We start from the raw sequence: 16693 nt of genomic DNA, 5'->3' as shown, positions 1-16693 counted from the left end.
ACAATAATGGTTTTTAATTCATTTGCATTTAATTAGTCACAACAGTATCTACATACATTCTCAAAAAACCTGTCCATAACTCTGTGACATGCATTGCTTATCCTGTCCCCACAAAGTAGATTTGCAGACCTGCAACAATGGGATGAAAATCACTGATTCAAGGAACTCATAACTAAGCCACTACTTCCAAATAGCCAGCCTGGTATTTGGGGTTGAGGGGATGGGGGTGCAACAAAAGTCTACCAGATCACTCTCTCTGAATTGGCTATCCTTTTGCCTTCAATTTTTATCCAATTGATAAGAGAAATTGGTATGTGAATGATGGGGTTCAGGGCAGGCCGCCCCAAGATGGGCCACTCTGGTAAACGGATTATTTCGAGCTGAAGACCATAAAGGCTCAGAAGACTCAGGAAGAACATTTGGCCTTTCCCCAAACTGCCTAAAAGAATTTAAGATAGGGGTCGGCCCCGTGGCTTAGTGGTTAAGTGCACGCGCTCTGCTACTGGCGGCCCAGGTTCGGATCCCAGGTGCATACCGACGCACCACTTCTCCGGCCATGCTGAGGCCGCGTCCCACATACAGCAACTAGAAGGATGTGCAACTATGACATACAACTATCTACTGGGGCTTTGGGGAGGAAAAAAAAAAAAAAAAAGGAGGAGGATTGGCAATAGACGTTAGCTCAGAGCCGGTCTTCCTCAGCAAAGAGAGGAGGATTAGCGTGGATGCTAGCTCAGGGCTGATCTTCCTCACCAAAAAAAAAAAAAAAAAAAAGATTTCTTACAATGTCAGCCTCCCAGAATCTCTATCTGTGGGGTCCAGCAGAAGCAAGTGGTGAGAATTTTTTTCTTTTTCTAAATTTATATTGGCAGGAAAAAATATTTGGGAAACTAGTTTCTTGTGCTTTTAGTGACTCTGGTAAATTTGGTAGAGTACTCTTGGCTTTATTGATCCTTTTCCTCCCAGAAATAGTCACTGTTTTTCCCTTTTGTCTCTGTCTTTTGTGTCATATGTCATAAGAAGGAAATACCATAGGGTAGGATACAGGCATAGGTCCTATAAGCTTGTTGTCTGAGCTGGCCCCACAGGCTGCTGAGTTTGCAGTCTCACCAGACCGGCATCTATTTAGACAAACTTTGCTGTGGGTTAATACGTACATGAAGTGAAAGCTGTTGCTAAGGGCATCTTGGAAGCCAAAAAGGCCGCAAATTTGGTGGGCGCAGATTGAGCAGTTAACAGCTATCAGGGCGCTTGCCACCTCAAGAAGTCTCTCATGAAAGGACCAGTTGGTCACAGAACAGGGTAGCTGACACAGGTCCCCCGCCAACTTCAAGAAAATGTCCGTGTAATGATGAGGTACTCTGTTAAGCACACACGATCCCCAACCCCACAGCACCTACTTCCTAGGTATTATTCTGGCTCTAAAAGACCCAAGGCTTAGCTAAAGCTGTCATTGTGCATATAAGAAAAAAAAACAGATGAGGTTTTTCCTTCTGTCTTGTTCTATGTTCTGAGAACTTGGCTTCTTGACCAGGGAGAATATTCTCCTTGGTCTCCACCACATGGAAGATGCATTTACCAGGGTGCACCTTGGTGGTCAGTCAAAAAGACTAGGATTCCGAGCTCTCTCTCTGTCCAGCTGTGCCAAGCTCTCAAGGGAGTTTGTCATAAAGGGCCCAATCCATAAGGGCCTTTGTTGTCTCAACCTTCGTTGCTTGATAGCGCTGGAAAAATCCCATTCCAGTAGCACCTGCCCAGTGTCACAGATTAGCAGGTCTGTAACTAGAGGCATCCCATGCTCTCGTGGGAGACTGGAGACACCGTTTTCACTACACCATCCTTACCACCTGTGCAATGAAGGTCTTTACTTTCTCTGACTATCTTTGGGAGTGAATTCTTTGGATCATGGGGGCTACGTCATCTGTGCCCTCTCCAGGGACACCTTTTGCATCCATGGTAAAGATTTATTCTAAGCCTGGAAAGTTACCTCCGGGCCTTTCCTTAAAAAGGCTTTTTGGATTGAATCACTATTGGAATAAATATACAAATGGAGGTCCTACCCCTCAATGGCCAGAAGACGGATCTTTTGAATTGGAAAAACTTCTATATTTGAAAAATATTTTAGCGAGCTCTCATCACAAGCAGCTTCCTTATTCATATTTATGGGAAGATCACATTGAAAAGAAAACCCAAAAAAAATATAATGGCTAGCCTTAGGGAATCTCTTAATAAAATGAAAGAACAGAAGTCAGATTTAGAGCAAAGACTAAAAAGCAAATTTAGGGCCGGCCCCATGGCTTAGCAGTTAAGCGCGCGCACTCCGCTACTGGCGGCCCGAGTTCGGATCCTGGGCGTGCACCAACGCACCACTTATCCAGTCATGCTGAGGTGGCATCTCACATACAGCAACTAAGAAGGATGTGCAACTATGACATACAACTATCTACTGGGGCTTTGGGGAGAAAAAGGGAAAAAAAGGAGGAGGATTGGCAATAGATGTTAGCTTAGGGCCGGTCTTCCTCAGCAAAAAGAGGAGGATTGGCATGGATGTTAGCTCAGGGATGATCTTCCTCACACACACACACAAAAAAGTAAATTTAATGAAAATTCCTCTTCTCCTCCCTCCTATGCTCCCCTGTGTCCCCAACTCCCTGTCCCTGATTCCCCAGAAGATCTTTTGGATCTCTGGGCCCCTGGTTCAAACCCTCCCCCTCAGGACTTAGCTCCTCAGCCAGCTCCTCCACCAGTTCCCTTAGATCCTAGAACTCCAACTTCTCCAAAGGGCATTCAGCTGCCCATTTTAACTTCTCTCTCTCTCGAAGACTTACAGGGGGCACTCAGACCTGACCTCCAAGTGAAGGGTACACAGGTTACTTGTGTGAATGCTGCAAGCCAGTAAGTGAACTTAGTAGAAGGAGCCAGGAAAGGCCGGAAGCTTCGCTTTGCTGTCCCTTACAACTCCTCCTACTTTCCAGGGCTCTATAATCAGGCTCTGCCAGCTTCAGGTGTTTCTATGCAGTGTCCACTATGTTTCTATGCAGATGTATCCTGGACCCCTGCTGTAGAGAATTCATGCCCCCTGGACAGCAGCTGATCTATTGAATTATAAAACTCTCCTGCCACCATTGTCAGAAGATCCTACTAAATTTAGAAAGGAATTAGAAAGATTAATGGCTATTCATAACCCCACCCACAGATATCTCAACTGGCTGCTAAGGGGCACTCTTCCAGCTCATTATTACACTGTAGTTATCAGACAAACCATACGACCCCCCGGAGAAAATCCCCCTCATAGGAGAAAGAGATGGCCAGACCCTCTCCCAGACCCTCTCCCAGGCCCTCTTGCAAATGACTGAGAAGTGGTGCAGCTAAAGGCTGATATTCAAGATTTAATAGGAGCGATTTTAAAGGCATTTCCTCCTAAAGTTCATTGGTCAAAAATTGAATTATGCACTCAGAATGAAGGGGAACATCCAAAAGCCTTTGTTGAACATTTTATACAAATTTTTCAAAGGCACACTGCATTAAACCCAGAAGCCCCAGAACATAGGAATCTCCTAATTTCTGCTTTAGTTGGAAATTTTCTTCCTGATATTAAAAAAACAAATTCAAAATAGTGTGGTTGGTTGGTCAGGGGAACCATTAAGAATAATAATAGAGGCTGCTACACAATTCTTTGAAAATAGCAGGAAAGAAAAAGAGAATTAAAGATAACTCTTCTGGCTTCACAAGTTCAATCTTTTGAGAAGCAAAAATGCATCTCTGAAAGTAAATTAAAGCCCACTCAGAGGCCTCCCTATTTGCCTCCAGACAATTGCAGGTATTGCAAGAAACCAGGGCATTGGAAAAGAGAATGTCCCACTCTCAAGAAAAGGGAAAGTTTAAAAAACATTCCCCCTTGCACCACTCATCAAGCCATGCTGAGGCGGCGTCCCACGTAGAAGAGCTACAACTCTACAACTATGATACACAACTATGCACTGGGGCTTTGGGGAGGAAAAAAAAAAGACTGGCAACAGATGTTAGCACAAAGCCAATCTTACTCAAAAAAAAAAAAAAAGACAAAAAAAAAAAAATACCCCCTTGGCCCCAGCATGCCCAGAAGGCTCGTTTTTCTCCTCCTAAGGGGCATTTTTCCTTAAATGATGGGGTCAGCCGATCCTCAGTCGCACCCCTGAGTCTACCATTAAACTTAGAGGATCAGGAACTGGATTTCTTAATTGACGCTGGCGTGATTTTATTATCCTTTTGAAGGATTTATCTTTACCTGTCACCTCTGATTCTATTCAAGCTGTTGGATTCTCTGGGCAACCTATTTCATTGCCCATATCTCAGCCCAGTCGAATATCTTTAGGCCCCCTTACACTCATCATGACTTTCTAGTCTCCGACTGTTCACCAGCAAACCTCTTTGGCAGAGATTTGTTATGTAAATTTAATGCCACTATAAATTGTAATGAAAAAGGTGTTTTTATCTCCTTGCCCTCTGACCAAACCTCAAGTCTCCTACTTTCCTTGCTAGAAACTTGTCCTGATTTAAATCCTTCTGAAAGGGCCGGCCCCGTAGCTTAGTGGTTAAGTGCACGTGCTCTGCTGCTGGCGGCCCGGGTTCGGATCCCGGGCGCGCACCGACGCACGGCTTCTCCGGCCATGTTGGGGCCGCGTCCCACATGCAGCAGCTGGAAGGATGTGCAGCTATGACATACAACTATCTACTGGGGCTTTGGGGGGAAAAAAATAAAAAAATAAATCTTAAATCCTTCTGAAGAAGATGAGTCTTTAAAAGATGTCCCAATTAGTCTCTGGGCTACACATGCAAATGAGGTAGGATTGTTGCTTAGTGCTGAACTCATGCACATCACTTGGAAAAAGAATAAACCATTTCCATCAGTAGCCCAATACCGACTGTCCAGAGAGAGTGAGGAATTAAACCCACAACAGACTCCCTTTTGCAACAAGATGTACTAGTTTTTATTTCCTCACCCTGTAACACTCCAATCTTGCCAGTAAAAAAAGAAGGCAAATTTGACTCAGACAGGAACCAAATGTATAGATTTGTACAAGACCTCAGATGCATAAACTCTTTTGTAATTCTTCGGCATCCTGTGGTCCCTAATCCAGATGTCATCCTGACCTCAATACCTGCTGACACAGCCTGGTTTACAGCAGCTGACCTCTGCTCAGCCTTCTTTTCAATCTCATTGCACCCTGACTCACAATTTCTTTTTGCATTTACATTTAAAGGGAAACAATGAACATGGACTCGCATACCTCAGGGATATTGTGAGTCTCCCTCAATATTTTCCCAAGTCCTTAAAGCTGACTTAGATTCTGTAGCCTTTACTCAAGGCTCCACTCTTGTTCAATATGTTGATGACCTTCTACTCTATAATCAAACTCAGCAGGGAGCCCTTACTGACTCCCTCATTTTTCTGAAGGCACTGGCTAAATGAGGCCATAAAGCCTCCAGATCTAAACTTCAGTGTGTGCAAACGACTGTTACCAACTTAGGGCATGAGATATCTCAAGGCATTCAAAAGCTCACCCCAAAATGCCTTGAGTCAATTTTATCCATCCCTCTCTCCAAAATGAAAAAACAGCTACGTAAATTTCTAGGAGCAGCTGGTTACTGCCACCAATGGATTCCTAATTTTGCAGCCCTTGCTAAACTTCTGTATGCTCTTCTCCCCGATATCACTCCAGAGCCTATTTCCTGGCCCTCAGAGGCATTAAATTCCTTTGAAGCCTTAAAATTAGCTTTGTCCATGCCTCTGGCTCTCAGCTTACCTTTTCATCTATACTGTCATGAAAATAATGGAATTGCCACAGGCATTCTAAGACAATCTTTTGCCTTTCAAACACATCCTGTAGCATATTTCTCATGCCAACTAGACCCTGTAGCATCAGGTCACAGTGCCCCCATGCTTACGTGCAGTGGCTGCAGCTGCCACCCTGATTGACAAAGCTAGTACTCTAACATTAGGCTCTCCCATTTATCTCTGTGTTCCCCATGCTGTGTCCACTATTTTGCAAGTTCACAGGACACAACACCTCTCTACGTGACAACAGACCACCTATGAGCAGTCTCTTTTAACTAACCCTTCCATCAACTTACATCGTTGTAACACTTTAAATCCAGCTACTTTACTGCCCCTTCCTGATGATGGAGAGCCCCACTCCATTCCACATGATTGCCTTGCAACTATAGAAATGGTCTCGAAGCCACAAGAGGATCTCTCAGACATCCGTTTAGACAATCCAGACTTACTTCTATTTTGTGACGGCTCCTGTAAACGAAATTTCTGGGGAAACATAATAACCGGTTATGCCATAGTTTCCCCACATGAAACTCTTGAAGCTTATTCTTTGCCCACTGTAAAATCAGCCCAAGCTGTTGAACTCATAGCTCTTACTAGAGCTTGCACATTAGCAAAAGGAAAAACTGCCAGTATTTACACAGACTCCAGATACGCTGTTGGAGTCTGTCACACTGTTGGCACAATTTGGAAACCCCATGGATTCAGCCCATACTAAGGAGACCGATATCATATCTTTAGGAAATGACAGGGCTGACAGAGCTGCTAAACATGCAGCTCATAATGGACCCCCTTATCCTTTTTCCACCCAATTTTTAAACCTGCCTTTATCCCTGACTGATACTATTATCAGGCAAATGCCCCACGGTCTGAACAAGACAACTGGATACAAAAGGGTTCCAAACAATTATCAGATGGATTATACATTGGGCCAAATGGACTCCCTGTAGCTCCTTTTCTTTTGACTTTTAGGCTTGCACTTATCTCCCACCAAATGGGACATATGTGCAAATGGGGGATGGTAAAGGAACTAAAAGACAATTGGTTTTTCCCTGGCATCCATAAAATTTCTGACCAAATTATTTCCCAGTGCACTACTTGCAAATCTTACCAAGTTTCTGGGAGAAATCAGTATACCCCAGAAAGTCCTCCCAGGCCCACAGTGCCCTTTGTGGCACTCCAAATGGACTTTATAGACTTGCTCCCAGCTTTAGGCCCCTCTCACAGTTTGGTTATTGTCTGCATGTTTAGTGGATGGACTGAATGCTATCTGACTAGATATGCAGATGCCACAACAGTGGTAAAGAAATTAATAACTAAAGTTATTCCTCGTTTTGGCACTCCTTTATGGATTGAATCAGACCAAGGAACTCATTTTACAGCAGAGATAAACCACTTACTTGCAAAAACTCTGGGGTACTCATTAAAATTTCATATCCTGTATCACCCTCAGTGATCAGGGCAAGTGGAACGCAAAAATCTAGACATAAAAAGGACTTTAGGGGCCGGCGCCGTGGCTTAGCAGTTAAGTGCACACGCTCCGCTACTGGCGGCCCGGGTTCGGATCCTGGGCGCGCACAGACGCACCACTTCTCTGGCCATGCTGAGGCGGCGTCCTACATACAGCAACTAGCAGGATGTGCAACTACAACATACAACTATCTACTGGGGCTTTGGGGAGAAAAAGGGAAAAAAAAGGAGGAGGATTGGCAATAGATGTTAGCTCAGGGCTGGTCTTCCACAGCAAAAAAAAAAAAAAGAGGAGGATTGGCATGGATGCTAGCTCAGGGCTGATCTTCCTCACCAAAAAAAAAAAAAAAAAAAGGACTTTAGGAAAGAAACTAGACTTAAATGGCCAGAAGCTCTGCCCTTGGCCCTTATAAAGATTCAAAATACTCCAAATAGGAGACATGGATTGACTCCTTTTGAAATAGTTTTTGGAAGCCCGATGCCTACTGGGATCTCTAAACCTTCAATTCTTGGATTAAGTGAATATTATGGGAACTTAAGTGAACAATTTGATGCTATGACTAGCTATATATAAAAATTAACTAGTATACTTGAACATATTGTCAACAGGTAAAACAGACACGGCCCCCACCTTCTGACAAGCTTTGCCATGCCTTCCGACCAGGAGACCGGGTGTACATCAAAGTCTTTGGAAGAACACATGCACTATCACCTCGCTGGGAAGGATCTTATGAAGTCCTACTGACCACCTACACTGCCATCAAAATAAAGGAAAAATCTTCCTGGACCCATGCAAACCACACCAAAATAGACCCAGAACATCACTCCCACAGGTGACCTTAAACTAAGGATTTCCAGGGCCAATTCCCAGGCCCCAGAAGCAGCCGACATCACGAAGTAGACAGCTTTCCCAAGATCACGGATCAAGAAACCTCACCTTCACCTATTTTCTCCCCCTTACCTTTAAAACTCCTTATACACATATATACACCACATACATAAAATATTAACACATATATATATATTCCTTTTAATCATTTATTAGGAAACTGACTGGAGAGTGCTGGTCTCTATCTGTCCGACTTTCCCTCTCTTAATTTCCACTATGGGCTCTTTTCCAATCTGTGTCTTGTTTTTACTAACCCTCTCTTTTTCAACAGGTCGAGCATAGACCAAACACTCTCTTATGCCAGTTTACTACACTAACTAACCAGTCTGGCCACGCTAACTAACCAGTCTGACTGTTGGTTATGTCAACAGCTAGATAGCGCAAAAGAACCTGAACTAGTCTTTGTTGCTGCTTATGTGAACACCTGGTGGACTAAGTACAGAAGATGGATGAACAGGATATGGAATCCATGACAAGAAAAACTTCACTCTGCCTCTTCTCCTGGTGAGTCACTTGGGCTCCAGAAAACCTCTATAGAAGATCAAGGACTGTCCCTTGCCAAGGTAAAGACAATAGGTGAAAACATTTCCCTTTGCATTGAAAGTCAACATAGGGGGCCGGCCCCATGGCATAGTGGTTAAGTGTGCACGCTCCACTGCTGGCAGCCTGGGTTCGGATCCTGGGCGCGCACCGATGCACCGCTTGTCAGGCCATGCTGTGGCGGCATCCCATATAAAGTAGAGGAAGATGGGCACGGATGTTAGCCCAGGGCCAGTCTTCCTCAGCAAAAAGAGGAGGATTGGCATGGATGTTAGCTCAGAGCTGATCTTCCTCACACACACACACACACACAAAACAAACTTGAAAGTAAACATAACACTGCACCTTTCCCAGGTGACATACCAGGACAATATTGCAAAAAACTCTGTGGTTTGATTCCACAGGTGGCATCTTCAAACCTCTCAAGGGAATTATAAGTGACTCTAGCACTACTCCCTTTGGCACAAACATTTGCCAAATAAATGTTCTGGATGGCTTACAAGCCACCCTTGTACAACTTGTAGTATTGCAGCTGCTTGCACGGTTAAGCTGCCCAATACCACAGACTATATGTGAGTGGATCATAAATCTGGACTCACTTGGTCAGGTGACAGGACCAGGCTTTATAGCTGCCAAAATCAGACTGCAGGCCTCCTGTACCAGCTATTCTGCAATCTGTTCTGTTCTCACAGATTGACAGGAACACATGGAAAATGGAGATGTTTAGGCACTAACAGTACCAGTGGCAAAGGTCATGGAATACTCCAGACCTTGGGAACTACAGATTCAGTTCTAAACTTGTCTATAAACCATACTAGTATTTTTATGTTATGTGGCAACAAAGTACATAAAAGATTCCCACCTAAGTGGTCAGGACGACGTAGACTTGGATACCTGGCCCCTTCTGGCACCAAATACTCCACCCTAAATGCCAGCAAAATTGCAAACTTGGGTTCCTTTGTTCATAAGATTGTGCCATGCAAAGATGCCAGTCAAGAGATCATGGAGAATCTGCCTGTGCATCACAACCCCAAGTTCTTTTCAGCATTGAGAGTCTTATCCCCCAGCTTTGGAGATTATGAGTTGGAAAACGCAATCCTAAATCTCTCCATGGTAATGGAACAAGAGTTCAACACCACTATGCAAACTTGGAAAATACTCCAGTCAGAGATGAACAGCCTAGCCTCTGTGGTGCTCCAGAATCCACGTGCTCTGGATACACTAACTGCCCAGCAGGGAGGAGCTTATGGATTCATCAGTGAAAAATGTTGCTTTTATGTGAATCAAACAGGGCAAGCAGTATCTAACTTACATCTGTTAAAAGAGAAGACTGACATTTTCTATCAGATAAACGAAGCTGACACATTTTATCAGACTGACTTATTTCCAGGATGCGGGAATGGAGTGTGGGGTTTAATGGAGTGTGGGGAAATGTGCTTTGATTTGTTCTTTTCTGCCTGTTTATCCTCATTCTAATCTATGTTCTTTTCTCCCTTTGCAGATTTCTTACCACCCGGCTACTAACTCGATTTCTCTCTCTACAGTCACCAGCTCAGCTTTTAATATGTGAAACTTCCAGGAAGTTTCAGAAGAGAGAACTGATGGGGTTCAGAGCAGGCTGCCCCAAGATGCGCCACTCTGGTATGCGGATCATTGCCACTCTGGTATGCGGATTATTTCGAGTTGAAGACAATAAAGGCTCAGAAGACTCAGGAAGAACATTTGGGCTTCCCGCAAATTGCCTAAAAGAATTTAAGATAGAAGGCCTATTTCAGGAAGGGGCTGATACCATGAGATAACTATAGTATAGTGTAAAATAGGTGTGATAAGAAAGGTACCAACAAGCCCATTTATCGAAATTCTGTCTCTTGGGCCACATTCTCTATAGGTGGCCCAGTAAACAGTTGTCTAACAAACATTTGCTTTTCCATCCATCTCCATGTGAATTGCTTTCCCCCTCTTTGAAGTCCCAAACTATTACCCCCAACATCCTCTTTTGACTTTAAATATTTTTATTTATTTATTCCCCCCCCGAAAGCCCCAGTAGATAGTTGTATGTCATAGCTGCACATCCTTCTAGTTGCTGTATGTGGGACGTGGCCTCAGCATGGCAGGAGAAGCAGTGCGTCGGTGCGCGCCCAGGATCCAAACCCGGGCCACCAGCAGGAGAGCGCGAGCACCAAACCGCTAAGCCACGGGGCCGGCCCACCTCATTTGACTTTAGTTGAGATGATATTTAAGGGGGCAACTTGGCCATTGTGGCGAGTTGTTCCGTTTTCTGGGTTTCTCCCATGTATACATGTTATTAAACTTTGTTTTATTTTCTCCTGCTAACCTGCCTTTCTAATTATTTGACCAGCCATAAGAATCTTAAGGGAAAGAGCAAGGGGAATTCTCCCTCTTCCCCTACATGAAGATCACACACAGTATCAGTCTCTCAGTCTCTCTCTAACACACACAGTCTCTAAAATCACTGCTGAAGACAATTTCCATTAAATCATTCAATGTACCTTAAAAGTTCCTGTCTTGAAAAGCTAGCATAAAGCCCCATTTGTAAGGACACAATGCAGCTTGCCAATAGGTTTTCATCCTATTTTCCAAGCTCCTACAGCAAATAATAAAGAAATTCACTAGACCACTAAAATTTTCTCATGAAACTATCATATGTAATTTTCAGGAAAAAAAATGGTTCTTTCAAAGTTCAATTAGAAAGAATATTTCACAAGCTGGATTTAAAAACTCTTTTATAATTGATGACTATGAAAAAAAAATGCTGTTGAGAAATACACCAAAATCTTAACTGTGGTGAAAAGACAGAGGACTTTTTCTTTTTATACTTCTCTGAGTTTTATAAATTTTCCACAATAATTTTTTTAATGCTTAAACTTAAAAAAATATATATATATATTTTGTACTTCTACCAAATAACAAAAATTATGTGACTCTTTACTTTTGTCTTTTTACCTAGGATACCAGGAAGCTCAAGGTCAAATTCATCTCCCAGTTACAGTGAATAGATACCCTCATTTCTCAACAGTATTTGCTATCTAGTCTTTTCCATGGTTTGGTTTTCTATTTCTTTTTAACAATGTCATTGCAAGTATTTTTAATTATAAACCACCACAATTAGTCTTTAGAAAGAGATACAATATAATAAATATGTACTTTATTTATTAAATTGTTACATAATTGTTAATTATGTATGAGCCATTCTCTTTACTAGTATCGTGTTCATATTGTACACAAATAACTAAAACTCTTTACAAATCACAAATATCCAAGAAAGTTAATAGAGAACAGAGCAATAATGTTCACCTGTGAGGAAATAAGCAAACATCACACTTCCTCAAGCCGCCTCATCATAAATGGTCAGGTACTGAGAAGATAATGAAGTCTCCACAGCAAAGCCTAATTCCACTTGTCTGTCTTGACCATTTAATCTCTGCAACAAAGAGTAAGAGGCAACTTATCAAAAAATGAACCTAATAAGCAGCAGGACGATATTTCCCTTTGTAAAATCTAAGTTTTACATGCCCAGCAGGGGCAGCACTCAATTATTGAGAAGTTCCCTCTCACCCACAGCGGGATGTAACTGAAGCAGCCAGCCCAAACGTGTGAGAGAGCTAGCCTGGTTATCTCAAATCATGCGTGTCTGGACAGCTGCTGCTCCCCGAGTCCCAGGTCCCATAAGCACTGTTTGCATCACTTTTGTAGAAATATATCCACAATGTGGAGACTACAGCAGGAAGCACAGAGGTCAGGAAATTTCCTTTTTCTTTTTTTTTTTTGTGAGGAAGATCAGCCCTGAGCTAACATCCATGCCAATCCTCTTCTTTTTGCTGAGGAAGACTGGCTGTGGGCTAACATCGTGCCCATCTTCCTCTACTTTATATGGGACACCGCCACAGCATGGCCTGACAAGCAGTGCATCAGTGCGCGCCCGGGATCCGAACCCCGGGCCGCCAGCAGCGGAGCATGCATGCTTAACCGCTACGCCATGGGGCCGGCCCCAGGAAATTTCCTGTACCAAGAACTGCCAGGGAGATTGGTCACATAGCTAGTATTTACTTTTGGTCTGCAATAAAAATAAGTCCACAGCCAGTCAGAGAAGGAGGAAGATAGGAGATAATCGGGCTTGTGATTTTCTACATATTTATTAGGAAAGGAAAATCAAATATAAGAACTTGAATGACAGTCTGAGACCAAAGTTGGGAAGCAAAAGCCACTAGCACATAATGGGAGCTCAGCAACGCAGGCAGCCTGGACAGTTTCCTAAAGGGCCTCACAGCAAGCAAAGATAGGTGAAAATGATTTCAGAAAGCACTCACAGGCTTTCAAAAGACCTCCCAGATCTTCAAACCAGGGAGCAGCTCTCAGAGATAAGCATCAGATAGCCGAGCATTCTGCTACCACGGTGTTAGATTTGCTGGCAGTGCTTTTTTCCCCCATCAAGGGCAGAGACCACATTCTTTTTAACTGTGTCACCAAGCACATAGCCCGGTGCACACAAGAAATACTCAAAAACAGCTGTTAAATTAAATATTGATTCCCATTTATACTGACCATTACACAACGTGGTGCCCAGACTGTCTGCTTAGTGCTTAGTGAAGAATTCTCAGGATGTTTCACAAATATCTCCTTCTATTTATGACATGAGATGATCAAACAAGATGACAGGATGTGAAGACACCAAAAAGAGCCATAATAAGAGGACCACACCATTCTCTAGCTCCAAAGGCCGGCACTCCAAGCCCCAACACTAGACCATCTCACAGCATCCCCAAGAAACTCTGTTCCTGGGTTCATATCCTCCAAGTCTCACACCCTCAGTCTTGCCTCACTTTCAGAGTCTCCTACACACAGCACAGGCTCTCTTTCTTACCATCAGAGACTCACCTCGAGTATCTCACACAGGCCCTCTCACACATTCAGTGTCACACTTAGGGCCACTCTCACCACAGTCTCTCTCACACCTAGTCTCCCTCACACTTGCAATCTCCCTTTCAGTTTTTCTCTCACACATGGAATCACCCTCACACCTGGGGTCTCTCACATACACACGGAGTCTCCCTCACGCTAACAGCGTTACCCTCACACTCAGGATTTTGCACACTCAGTCACCCTCAGACTCAAAGTCTCCCTCTCACACACAGAGCCTTTCTCACACACTCAGTCTTACATTCAGGGTCTCCCACACTCCTGGAGCCACCCTCAGGCTCAAGGCTCCTCTCACAAGCTCAGCGGCACCCTGCGGCACGCTCTCACCCGCAGCGTCTCTCACGTGCCCCCGCCCGTCCTGCTCCGAGTCCCCAGGCCCGCATCCCGCACTCGGCGGTGGCGGCGCCAATAGGGCGGCCCCACAGGACGCGGCCCGGCCTGGCCCTGGCCCCGCACCCCCGGCGCGTTACCTCACGGTGGCCAGGCGCCGCCAGGATGCTCTGTCGCACTGCCGCCCCGGCCGCGCGGCTGCTCAGACCCCGCCCCCGCCACGTCACCCGCAGCCGGATCGCGACAGCGCGTCGCGTCGGGACAGGGTGCCCCGCTCCGCGCGGGCCGGCCGGCGGTGGCGCTTCCGGGCCCCAGGGGCGGCCGCCGCCTCAGCGATCCGGCGGGCCGCGCTCAGGCGCCCCCGGATGCGGTCCCAGCCTCTGCGGGCCACGCTGGGGCCCACGCGGGCCATACCCTGGGCCCAGCTACCCTCGCTGACTGGATGGCTACTACTCACCCTGCAGAGTCCGTCTGGCCTCCGAGGGATTCTATACGGGGACGCTCCCGCGGGGAGCTCTAAACGGCCCCCACACCCCGTTCCTATGTGGCCTTTTGCCTGGGCCCAACACCCTGGGGGACCCCATACAGCTCACACAAGGAGCTCTAAACAGACTCCATACCCGGTTCACAGGCAACCCTCTGCCTAGGGACGCTAGGAATACGCAGACCCAAGACTTGTGCTCCCACAGCTCAGACTACCAAACATCCATTAAGGCCCCCACAGACACATGGACATGGCCAGGCTTCAGTAGCCAACCCCAGGCCTTCCTGGGACTCAGGCTTGAGGACATTTTTCGACCTTCTCCTGCCTGACTCTGCTAACACCCCTCTTGGGAGAGCTGCATCCTCCAATCCTCTTCTTCCTCTGGTTGCTCCTCCTCCATCTCCTTCTAGGGCTTCTTTTCCTCTAGTAGCTTTGAGGCTCTGTCTAGGGCCTCCTGACCTCATGGGCAGCTGAGCCCTTCCCCTTAGCCTCCTGTCCACACCTCAAGGCTGGACCATGGAGTCATTTCCCCCAGACATGTGTTCACAAAACTGCACATCCTCTAGTTCCATACTGATCACACCCAAAACCCTGCTCCTCGCCACCCACTGACCCAGCCAGAGAGGGGCAGCACCCTGGACCCTTCCTCCTCCCTCCCCACTAGGCCCTGCACGGTTTTCTTCCCCCCAGCCATAATAGCCTCCCAATCCCTATCCTGCTCCCTCTAACCCACCCCTACAGAGGGGTGCTCCTCTGCCAAAAAACCCTTCCACTCCTCCTCTATAGACCTGAGATGATGATCCTTGGAGAGCCCTCACTGATGCTGCCCTCCTGTGCTCTCGGCTTGGAATACTTTCCCTAAGTGTAAATGAGAGGATGTATATATTTGGAGTTATTAGAGTCTGACCCTTTGCCCCCTGGATCAGTTTCTCCTGCCTCCATGGCCAGGCAGAGGAAGGGCTCTGGACACTTGTGTGACTCAGTGGCAGCCACACCACTGTCCCTGCAACAGCTGCATATCCAACCTGCCAGCTCCCAGACCTCTGGCTTTGCTGTCTCACACCCAGTTATAGCAGCCCACCGGCTGAAAGCCCACAATGTACCAAGCACTGAATGGGATGTTCTCCAACACCATCAGTGTTCCTCAGGACGACTCTGCATGGTACATTTATTCATCCCCATTCTTCACATGAGCAAACTGAGGCTCAGGGAGGTCAGGAGACTCCCCAGGCTACATGGCTAGAACTGGTAGAACTCAGATTTGAGCCCCAGTCTGCTGGACCTGAAGCGTGCTCTGACTCCATGCCCTCTCCCTGCAGTTGTGAAACCAAGGGTGGCAGTGGGGCTGAAACGGGTCAGAGGTGAGTGGGTGGCTACAAGGTTACCACAAGGGGTGGCATGGGTGGGTGAGTGTCAGGACAGAGATGGGAGTCAGGCTGGGCAGGGCTTAGGGGTGAGAGTTTGCTCCCTCTCACGTTGTCATCCTTTTCCCAAGGCCAGTGATGCAGCTGGACCTATGTATCCCTAGGCATTCTCTCTCTAGGGTGGTCTCTGGGACACTCCTTCTTCCAGGTTTGGCCAATAACTGGTGTGGTCAGAGGCTTCAGAGCACCCTCTAGCGGCCCAGACTACATGGAAGCCTGAAGCCCAGGCTGGCCCAGCTCTGTGGAGGAGGTAGAAACTGGGGCTCCTATCATCCCTGCTGGCCCCTGGCTCTGGGCTCTGCACCACAGAATTCAGGCCTGGACCTCATCCCTATGTGTGTTTCCCTATTTCAGACTCTCTCTCTTTCTCTGTCTTTATCTATCTCCATTTGGTCCTCAGTCTCTCAGCCTCTGTCTCTGCCCATCTTGGTCTCTGTCCATACCAGTCTCAGCCTAGTCTCTCTTTCTCCCTCAGTCTCACTTTGTCCCTAAAGAGGCACAGAGGTGAGCAGATGAGCTAAAGAAACAAACTAGAAGGGTCGGGGCCAGCCCTGTGGCTTAGCAGTTAAGTGCGCGTGCTCTGCTACTGGCGGCCCGGGTTCGGATCCCGGGCGCGCACGGACGCACCGCTTCTCCGGCCATGCTGAGGCAGCGTCCCACATACAGCAACTAGAAGGATGTGCAACTATGACATACAACTATCTACTGGGGCTTTGGGGAGAAAAAGGGGAAAAAAAACAAAAGTAGAAGGATGGCTTCCTAAAAGAGAATTCTAGGTTCCAAGGATGCTGAGACCTGCAAGC

The 16693-nt window shown here is 46.2% G+C and overlaps 1 protein-coding gene across 1 annotated transcript in view; it reads right to left on the bottom strand.

The window, feature by feature from the left end:
• Nucleotides 1-14189, bottom strand: part of SLC7A6 (solute carrier family 7 member 6) — a 38896-nt gene extending 24707 nt beyond the window's left edge. The window contains exons 1-2 of the mRNA XM_058528109.1: nt 14123-14189; nt 12030-12156 (exon numbers count right to left, since the gene is read on the bottom strand). The gene's annotated coding sequence lies outside the window, so the exon portion shown is untranslated. The remainder of the gene's footprint in view (nt 1-12029; nt 12157-14122) is intronic.
• Between the last annotated feature and the right edge of the window lie 2504 nt (nt 14190-16693).

This window comes from Diceros bicornis, chromosome 32 (genome assembly GCF_020826845.1).
Source record: "Diceros bicornis minor isolate mBicDic1 chromosome 32, mDicBic1.mat.cur, whole genome shotgun sequence".
Taxonomy (NCBI): Eukaryota; Metazoa; Chordata; class Mammalia; order Perissodactyla; family Rhinocerotidae; genus Diceros; species Diceros bicornis.
Note: the sequence above shows the minus strand (reverse complement) of the source record. Positions and strands in the feature narration are given on the sequence as shown.